A 10,731-nucleotide genomic window follows, 5' to 3' on the forward strand; every position below is an offset into this window, starting at 1 on the left:
ACGGACGAAGCGAAGTGTCTTTTTTCGTCCACGAAAGAAAGGTAAGGAAATTGTCGTCTTCGCGACACCCTTCGGATTATTTAGTGGGGCATTGTGGGCCAAGGATATTTTTTCTTTTTCTTTACAACTGTCCCCAGGTACTGAGACGGCGCTGATATCCTAGGAGTTCTGTTAGTGCAAAATGCCAGGTTACTGACTTATGGCGAGGTTTGTCCACCCAAAAATATGGGAGATTTCTTGGATAACATACACACATAAATGTGACATAATACAGTGAATGGTATTGCAGTGGGCATCCAAAACGGTTGAACCAAACAAATATGGTATGATACCTAGAGGCTAGGCACACAAAAATCACTCAGGAATTGGACACAAGTCCCGGGACCTTGGTGCGTCATTACACCCGGACATTGAATGTTTGCCGGCGCACGGCTTTTGCTTCACCACTTCATACAAGTTTACGCACTCACTCAATTCGAAAGACTGGAACGAGACCAAACCGAATGTGACAACTAAGAGCGAGTTGTGCATTTGTTGGAACAACGTTCGGGCATTGCGAGAAGGATATCAGCAGCGTCCAACAATGGCAGCAACAGCACCAGGTGATGATGGAGTACCAAGGAGCTTGTATCATGCACATTACAGTGAGCAACAAGAGAAACCGTACTGTGGTACGTGAAATCAGAGCCTGGGCAGGATGATCGACACTGTACACTGTGCTACAGCGCCTCAATTGTGCGAGAGAAAACAAACAGACCAGCAAGCACAGATCATGAACTGGTACACAACATTGACAAAGCACAAACCGCACAGCAAAGTTACAGGGCATAGCCGAGCGTTTTGTTGCCAATGAATTGCTTGAGAAGGGAGCAGTATTCCTTGTAACATTGCATGGAGTATACGAGAACGCAGAGTCAGAACCAGGCGTAACAAGGCAAGACGGCTACTGTACAGGGGCAGGCTTGACGATCACTTGCATACTCGCAATTTTGGTACAACCAGGAAATTAGGCATCACGTCATACCGAAGTGGCTTCAACACGCTACAATGTCATTGCATTCATAGCTGTACGGTGAACCTGTTACACGAGCTTCTGTGAAACAGACAGCATGCCAATGACCTGCAAGCACCAACAAACGCAGCCGGTAAAACAAACGCTACATAACTGCCCAACATAAACTTACACATGCTGATGAGAAGCAAGAATGTGCTTGATGTTGGAAGTTATGCTCGCATATTCAAAAACATGCATGGAAAAACATCAATGACATTGTTCACGAATACAACAGAAACATCATACAGGGAGAGTAAGTAATCCTTCCTCCGTTTTATATACGCGCACGCGTGGTAGATAAATCCGTTTGGCATGACTTTCGATCGAGGTTGCGTTCACCGTAGAGATAGGTGAACTCGAAGCCAACACCTCTCACTTTCGCTCTACTGCCCCTTTGGGGCCAATGCGATCCTTGTGCTAAGTTGTGGTAGTGGCTCAACAGAACAGGACAGGTGTGTGTGTGTGTGCACGCGCGCGCGTGCGTGTCGAGAACGGTAGGGGAAGACAGACTCATCAGACTCATTCTCATACCACAGTTTCCTTTCTAAAAACTTCACCTTCAACCATAATCAAAACTTGCCAACCACCCCCGTATGTGTGTGCGTGCGTGCGTGCATCATGCAAGCGCGGATCATGCGGAATGCAATGATGCAACTACAAGAAAACAAATCTCGGCAGCTAGCAACGAGTGCATTCAGAGAAGAAGCAAACAAGTTCAGATTTAAGTAGTTTGTGATGAGCAGCAGAGACAAACATGCAGGAGAGTATAATTATATGATGAGATGGAGGCGACATTGGGAATACTCGGATTCACAATGTACGCGTGCCATCAGCTGGGTAATCAGAGTCGTCGTTGGACATCGTAAGTAGTCTTCATGATGTGGTGACATTCATGACATTCCCGACAACGAAAGTTATCTTACCCACTCTGCGATACGCTCACGGGCCTTCTCTGCTGCTTTGCGATTTGCCCGCCTAGGCTGGAACATGGTTGGAGCAGCTTCGTCCGCCATTGCCTGTTCCATAGCCGTCGCCGGTGCCGTGCGGTGTTCCATATCACCAGCCTCCACTGCTCCGACGTCATCCACAACGTGCAGCTCGAGCGGATAGAGCTTGCTGATCGGTCTCGACAACACTGCCTTCGATTTAGCCGTCTTCAGCTTGACAGCTCTGACTTGGCCATCGACTCCAGGTAAGATTTCTACCACTCTGCCGAGTCTCCAACTTCCACGTGGCTGGCCGGTCTCTTGGATTACGACCACTTCTCCGACTGTTGGTGTCCGAGAGATGCTACTCCGTGACTGTCGGTGTTGACTCATTGATGCTTCGCGCAGAGCAGGGAGGTACTCATCTTCCCACACCTTCCATGCTACATCCAGTTGTATCTGTTGCCGTTTCCACATCCTCGTGACCTTGGCTGCTGGTGTCTCCGGACCGTCCTCCTCGTCGCTGTCCGTCTGAAAACCGGTTGCCGTTCTTCCTCCACAGAGGAAATGTGACGGTGTCAGGGGTGAGAATGAGGACACATCGTCGTCGTCAACATATGTGAGCGGCCTCGTATTGATCATGCCTTCCACTTCGGCTGTCAGGGTTGCGAGCTGGTCTAGAGTCAGGAGGCACCTTCCAAGACTCTTCCTCAAGGCTCTCTTGACAATGCTCACCAGCCTCTCGTACACACCGCCCTTCCATGGCGCAAACTCTGTTGTGAAGCTCCATTCGATATTCTCCGTTGAGAGATACGATAGCAGGTCTGGGTTGGCAAGAATCAGCTTCAGATGATCGTCCAGGACAGAGCGTACCAACTTGAACTGGGGTGCGTTGTCACACACAATAGACTTTGGCTTGCCTCGTCTCGCCGCGAACCGTCTCAGGCTGTTCAAGAAGGCTGCTGCAGATAGGCCAGAGACTATGTCCAGGTGTACAGCTCGTGTGGTTAGGCAGGTTACTAGGTTGATCCATACCTTGCCTTTCTCCGTGCCGGTGCGGATCAATAGCGGTCCGAGGTAGTCAAGACCAACGTACGTGAATGGAAGTGCTCTGGTAATCCGTTCCTTGGGCCATGGGGGCATGGACGGCAACTTGAACGGACGCCCTTCGTGTCTTCGGCAAACCGAGCACTGATCCAGGATACGGCGAACGATAGCACGGCCACGTATGATCCAGAACTCTTGCCTTGTCTGGGCCAGGGTGTGTCGAACACCTGCATGCAGAAGCCGTCCATGGACTTCGCTGATGACATGCTTCGTGAACGCGTGATACGTTGGTAGCAGCTTCGGTAGTTTCTGGTCAGTTGGTAGTTCAGCGTTGCTCAGTCTTCCGGCGCATCGCAGTATGCCGTTGTCGTCGATCACAACACCAAGGTTAGCAACTGAACTGTGCTTGGCATTGGTCTTGATAGCTTTGAAGATGTCAGGGAAGGCCTCGCGTTGTACCATTCGAGTCCACCAATCTCGCGCAGCCTGTATGTCTTGTGACACGATGCCGTAGCTGTTGCTGATCTGAGAGAGACGTGGTGAGTTGGGACGCAGTTTCTTCAGGAACTTCATGCACAGAGCAGTGATTCTCAGGACCTTCCTCAAACTGCTTGCTCTCGTAAGCACGCTGCCGAGACCAGATGGAATGGTGTGTGGACTAGGTTGGTCAGTAGCACGATCGCTGCCACCAGTCACCAGGCTTGCGGTATGAAGCGTTGGTGCTTGCTCCTCCTTGCTGGCTAGGTCGGATTCGTCAGCTGAGAGTGTGAGGTCCTCGTCTGGCCAGTGATCTGATGTGGTACGTAACCAGTCCGGACCGTGCCACCATGACTCCTGAAGATCGGCCACCAAACCGCCTCGGCTAGCGACATCAGCAGGGTTGCACTCTCCAGGAACATGGCGGAAGGACAAGAACTCGCCGCAAGTACGAATCTCTGACACACGGTTGGCCACGAATACGGACAGTGGCTTGGATGATTTGATCCAATGCAGAACACAACGCGCGTCCGTCCATAGGGTGATGCTGGTAAGTGGGAGATCGAGTTCATCTTTGCAGAATCGGGCTGCCCGTGAACCAATCGTCACGCCAAGTAGTTCCAGCCGTGGCAGGGTGAGACCGTTAGGCTTGCCGTCCTTGGACTTCAGCGGTGCAAGACGTGTCTTGCCGAAGAGGAGCTCACAGGTTGTCATCATGGCTATGGTTGTGCGGAGGTAGACCACAGTTGCAAAGCCCAGTTGTGACGCATCGGTGAAGACGTGTAGCTGGTAGGTAGCATCGGTTCCATTAGCAATTGGGTTGATTTGCCTGGGGAACGATAACGAGCTGACCTCGCTCGAGGCTGCATGGAGGGTCAGCCAGGTGTCCAGTAGGTGTCCAGTCAAGACAGTGTCCCAGTCCATACCAGCTTGCCACAGAGAGCGTAAGAAGACCTTGATACGAAATGTGACCGGAGCAACCAGTCCCAATGGATCGTACAATGATGCAGCATACTTCAGGACAGCGCGCTTAGTCCAAACCGGGTCGGTGCTGGGTTGGGTTCGAGGACAAGCGAGCTGTAGACTGTCATCCTTGGTGTGCCACGTGATTCCAAGAACGTTGACACTGTCGCCCTGTGCCCTTTCCTTGGCATCCATAGCTGTCGTAGCGTGGCTGTTGTTAGATGCCCACTCACGTAGCCGCATGGACGAGCGAGAGAATACGGATGTAGTTCGGTTGCACATATCGTACCCTTCTTCCGGGGTGTCGACACCGATGAATACGTTATCCACGTAGATATTGCGGGACACCAAGCGACCGACATCCGCATCTTCATCATTTGCTAGATGGTGTTGGATTGTTGCCGCTAGCAGAAATGGACTGCTCACGATGCCGAACGGTACTCTCCGAAACCGATAGACCGCGATGTTGTCCGGAGTTGCTGTGGGATTAGTTGGATCGCGATACCATAGGAAGCGTGTCACGTCCCGGTCTGGCGGCCAGATGTCAAGTTGCAAGAATGCCTTCTCGATATCGGCTACCAGCAGAATGGGTGTGATGCGGAGTCGCATAAGAACTCCGGCAAGGTTGGGGAGCAACACGGGTCCACGTAGCAGACAGTTGTTCAAGCTCTTGTTGTGACGCCGTGCCTTGGCCGAGGCATCATAAACGACACGCAACTTGGTCGTCGTCTTCGTTGGAGTTAGAACTGGCTGGTGGGGTAGATAATGGAGTTGCGGACCAGTGACAGAATCCGGTGTCATCTGCTCAATGATGCCCATGTCGGCTTGCTGCTGGATCACCTTGTCATACTGCTCAAGTAGTGACGAGTCGGTGCTTAGCCGCCGCGATAGAGTCCGGAACCGGCCCAACGTCAATCCGTAGTTGTCCGGGAGAAACTGCTGCTGGCCGTTCCATGGCCAGCGAACGATGTAGCGATTATCGGTGCACTCCACTGTTGAGTGGAAATGTTGCAAGGCTACGTCATCGTCTTTCACGGGAGACGGGTGCTCTATCCCAAGCGTTTCGAGGCTCCACAAATCCGGAATGGACTGCTTAAGAGGCAGAACCTCCTCGTGTGAAACGTCGGCTGCGGCTGCGATCAGAGTGGTTGCCGGTAGGGCAGTGGTGGGAGAGGTGTCCGTCTTGCCGGTGACCACGTAGCCGAGGGAGGTTGGCAGAAGGTTGAGGCCTGATGGTAGAGGTTGCACATGGCCCTGCACGAAGTCCCACAGATAATCAGACCCAATGAGTATGTCGATCTTTAGCCGTTCATCTTCGGCGTTAATCGCATCAGCTAACTGGTTGTCGTGTTGCAGTTGCTGCAAGGTCGTGATGTCGGGGTGTGCAACCGCAGGACGGAGAACCGGGTTTGTGATGTGCGGTAAGACGCTGCCTTCGATGGCCTTCGTTGTACCATCCTTGAGATGAATGAACAGGTCGGAGATCGGTACCTGTGCTGTGTGGTGTTTGGTGGCACCAAAGGTTGACACGGACAGCCATTCATGGCGAGTATGGCGCAGGGAGAGCTGCCTTGCCAAAGCCTCCGTGAAGTACGTGCGATGGCTGCCTGAATCAAGAAGAACGCGAGCGGTGGTGATTGTACCATTGTTGCCTTGCACATTCGTTGTGGCGGTTTGGAGTGTGACAGTTGATCCTGTTGCTTGCAGGAGACACGATGACTGGTCCGAAGCAACTGTCTGGTCCGAAGCAACTGCCTGACCTGGAACCTGAGTGGGTGTGCACGTAGCGGTTGTAGTGTCAGAAGCTGCCACCGCTGCCGTGGAAGATGAACCGTCAGCTCGTCGGGTGGAATGCGAACCTACACCAGATGGCTGGCGACTCTGCGAGCAGATGGTATGGTGATGGTGACTTGGGCGCTTGCACATCCGGCAGGTCTGTGTTTGCCGTTGGTAACATTCCTGGCTGCGGTGACCGGAACCCAAGCAAATAAAGCAACGACGTAGCTCCATTAATCGTTGTTTCCTGGCAGCAGAAGATGTGTAGCGTGAGCAATCGTTGTCCATATGTTGGCCATCGCAGAATATGCAACCACGACGGGAACGTTGTGGTCGTCCTTGGGTATCAGGGTGAGCTGCCAGTGCATCCGCTGTGCTAAAGAGTTGCTTTGGCTGCACTCCAACAGCGTCAGGTTTGTTCGGAGGGCCTTGGCCAGTCCGCTGGCGGAGTTGCTCTTGTAGAGTTGTGTACTTGGCCATATACTCTCGTAGAGTGGTTAGTTTCCAGGGCTGGCCGGCGTTGCTGATACCACGCCACTCCTCAAACTTGGTGGCAACCTCGAGTGGAACCTTGCCCCACAGCTTTTGGCACAGGAGACGTTGATCTGCCAACTTCTCTCCCTGTGTTTCCAGCTGTCGAAGGAGACACTCCACAGTTTCGAAACTTCGATGGATCTCCATGGGCCTGTTGGGTGGTGCCGGTAGTGCTTCCAAACGGCTGTACAGGGATGCAATGATGATCTCCGCTGAACCATACTTCGTCTTCAACAGATCCTTGACGGTGGTATAGTTTGCACTTGTCAATGAGATGCCCGCTATGGCCTTCGCCGCATCGCCGGAAAGGCAAGATTTCAGGTATGAGAACTTGCTGACATCCGCAATGGGCTGGTTGTCGATGGAAGACTGGAATCGCTCCCAAAACTCTGGCCACTCAATCACCTTGCCAGAAAAGGACGGTAGAGTCAGCTTTGGCAGCTGGACGTTGAGGCGTGATGGCTGTGGGGCAGTACTGAGGCCAGCTGCCGCGGTTGCAGCGTGGGCTGCCGCTAATGCCATGGCCTGTATCATGTCCGGGGAATTGGTTGGTGTCGGGACAGTTGGCTGGGCCTGTGTTGTATCCGTATGCTGAGCCTGAGCCACAGGGTTCTGAGTAGTAGCACTGATGTCCGTGCCTGTGGACATTGTGCTACGCCTTGCCTCCACACCCGTGCTAGGGCTGTCCAGTCTGCCTGCAGCAGATTCCGTGTCGCCCGTGCCTGTTGCCGGCAATTCCTTTGATTCCAGCAGTTCGCCCGTGGGCCTGTCCGTCCCATCACTGTCCACGACCACTACCTCCTGTGTTGTATCGTGCCGGGTGGCCTTCTGGGGTGTTGCTGCCTCTGCAGCAAGCTCCGTCACCACTGGTGAATGTGTCCCTACCCCTCTATAGTCGAGTAGTGCACGTGCGTCCGACACACTTGTGCATTCGTGGTCAAAGCCATCATCCCAGGCTTCCAAATCAATTAGTGCGTCTTCCACACGCTCGTCTGCCTCGCAGTTCTCCAGCAGGGTACCAATCTGCTCGGACAGGTCGTTCACTGTGTCAATCAAGGGTAGGATTTTCTCAACATCACTCTGAAGTGACAACAGACTAACGAATTTCTCCTCCGTTTTACGGAGTTCATGTTCGATCCTCCTCCTTACTCGCGTCACCCTTCCCTTGGCCCTGCCTCGCTTCTTGACTAGGTCGTTGTAAACCACTTGGTCCAGGACGTGAGATGTGCTTTGCTTCTCAGTCGTCTGATCCAAGGACTCCTCTCCATCGTTCGTTGTTGTCTGTTCAACCTCTCCGTCCATCGTAAAAAAACGAAAGTTGTTGGACGCGTTGGTTCCAAATCCTGGTCACAGCACCATGTCGAGAACGGTAGGGGAAGACAGACTCATCAGACTCATTCTCATACCACAGTTTCCTTTCTAAAAACTTCACCTTCAACCATAATCAAAACTTGCCAACCACCCCCGTATGTGTGTGCGTGCGTGCGTGCATCATGCAAGCGCGGATCATGCGGAATGCAATGATGCAACTACAAGAAAACAAATCTCGGCAGCTAGCAACGAGTGCATTCAGAGAAGAAGCAAACAAGTTCAGATTTAAGTAGTTTGTGATGAGCAGCAGAGACAAACATGCAGGAGAGTATAATTATATGATGAGATGGAGGCGACATTGGGAATACTCGGATTCACAATGTACGCGTGCCATCAGCTGGGTAATCAGAGTCGTCGTTGGACATCGTAAGTAGTCTTCATGATGTGGTGACATTCATGACAGTGCGCGCACTTAGTGTGTGTGTGTGTGCGCGTGTGTGTGTATGTGTAAGTGTGGTTTCTGAACTTTTCTCACAATCGTATAAGTTTCAAATTTTCGTGAAAACCCAGCTACACTGTGACCGGTACAATCGCATGTCGTTTACTAGTATCTGGTGGTCAGTCACATGGCATGTCGGGTATCCAACAGCACCGCACTGACAGCTTATAGACCTTATATTTAGTATTTATAGTCCTACTTCAAGTAAATGTAGACAGTCAGCATCATGAAAGTTGCCATTACGTAGAGTTAAATACAAGCCAGTCTCTAGAGATGAGCACGACTGTCTCAGGGTAATACTAGTGATAAATACAGGTACTTCGAAGTACTGTCTTTTTGATCTGTTAAGTTAACACAAGATGGCTTTGTAGCTTCAGTCGTCCAGAATATTCATTTTATTCCGCGGGTGCCGCATAATAAACACGCAACTGTACTTGTGCAAATCTCCAAACGCTACGTAATTGGCCGACATTTACTTGTCCACGGTGATGAGAAGCACGGCTCCTAATTTTTAAATCATGAAAGGATTACATATGCAGGTACATGCATACAATGTGCACTATCCTGAAGTCGTGCGCAAATATTCAAAATCATTCACCGAACACAGAGAGGCGCACATACCGTAAAGTACCGCGAGAGCGCCCCACCTTGATTTTGCTGCGACAAATTTATATAATACAGCCAGGGAAAGGAAAATCGTATGGCAGAGTGCAACGAAGTTCGTACGGTGTGAGCAACTTAGTGTACTAAGGTCACACTAAGCAGGTTTTTGTGTGGAGCTCGTGTCCGCTCGAAGGCACAGATTGTCTGCAGAACGTGCAATATGTGTACAAAGTTCGTGTCGTATAACCTACAGACAGGAGACCACCCCCACAATACGACCCCGAAAGGACGAGATAGTGGGGCGCTCTGGCGGTACTTTACGGTACATGTAAATACGAAGGAACCACATGCGCAGCAAGGAGATTAGTCATTACTTTACTTATGAGTTGATGGATAGAAGTTTCCTTTCAGCTGACCATTACCACTCATGAAAGCAATAGTGAGTCCTGTTGTTCTGATTCACAGGTATATATTCGGCACTTGGCGCAATGTGTTTTCGAAGCTAGGCACACGATTTGCATGAGGAAATCATGCAAAGATGTGGCATAAGGCCCTACAAACATGACCTAGGTAAAGGGATGCCATTATTTGCATTTGCAGTACTTTGGCATAGGATAATTTGTGGATGATTGTGTTGATCAATTTCACATAATTTCACGACAGGTCATAGTTTATTTAGTGGGGTGTTGTGGGCCAAGGATCTACGGCCATCTCTTTTGCATTTCGAACAAGTAGACACTTTCAACAATTCATACAAAAAATGCCTTCAGTGCAAAACATACCGTTCGGACACACCAGGCAGTCCTTTCCAGCCTTGATTTTCAAGTGCAGACGTATCCACGATGACCTTCGAGTGAACTGCGGCTTGGAACACTTTGAATACGAACCACACACTCAAACTAACTAGACCACCGCATAGCTAGTGTACTCACGGAGCCAAAGAAGTCTCCTTCTGCCCCCACAGGGTCTTGGTTAGTTCTCTAGAAGGGAAGAGAGCCATACCTAAATTCAATAAATTCTCCAATTCCAAAAGCCTCAAATGAAGGCGTCTTGGTGACTTCGTTTCCCGCGGTTGCAAATAAAATCAGCCCTTGAGTACCCCTTGGCGCACGGACTGATTGGCCATGGCCCCGGCAACGATCACGTGTCATGTAAGAATATTAAATTTAATTTTGAATAGGGCCTATCGGCCATGGCCCCGGCATGGCAACGATCATGTGTCATGTAAGAATAGTAGTAGTAGATCACTGTGAAGTGCTCTGAAAACCACCTGGGCCTGCAATAAAGGACACCGTAAATCTACGGTAGTATGTACGCACATAATTCTGAAATAGAACGGCAGAAGCCAGGGAGAAGCTCATTCAGAGAAGACGGCGTGTCGCCGCTGTCGGATTGTCGCTACTGTGTTTCAGACGTATTTGCTTGAACGTGCTATTGAGGATGGACAGCAGATGAAGTGACGGCTTTCTTGAACACGGACGGTTTGTCTACATTGTAGCTGAAACATCTCATCTGGCGTCTAGAACGCAATTATTATGAGT

At 50.8% G+C, this 10,731-nt stretch overlaps 1 long non-coding RNA gene across 1 annotated transcript; it reads right to left on the reverse strand.

Annotated features, from left to right (window-relative positions):
* Positions 1 to 410: 410 nt before the first annotated feature.
* On the reverse strand, positions 411 to 10,304 carry LOC135813698 (uncharacterized). The gene is made up of 2 exons (XR_010553090.1): positions 9,973 to 10,304; positions 411 to 1,120 (listed from the first exon to the last, which is right to left on the reverse strand). It is a non-coding gene; the product is annotated as an uncharacterized LOC135813698 (long non-coding RNA).
* Positions 10,305 to 10,731: the final 427 nt, after the last annotated feature.

This window comes from Sycon ciliatum, chromosome 4, assembly GCF_964019385.1.
Source record: "Sycon ciliatum chromosome 4, ocSycCili1.1, whole genome shotgun sequence".
NCBI lineage: Eukaryota > Metazoa > Porifera > Calcarea > Leucosolenida > Sycettidae > Sycon > Sycon ciliatum.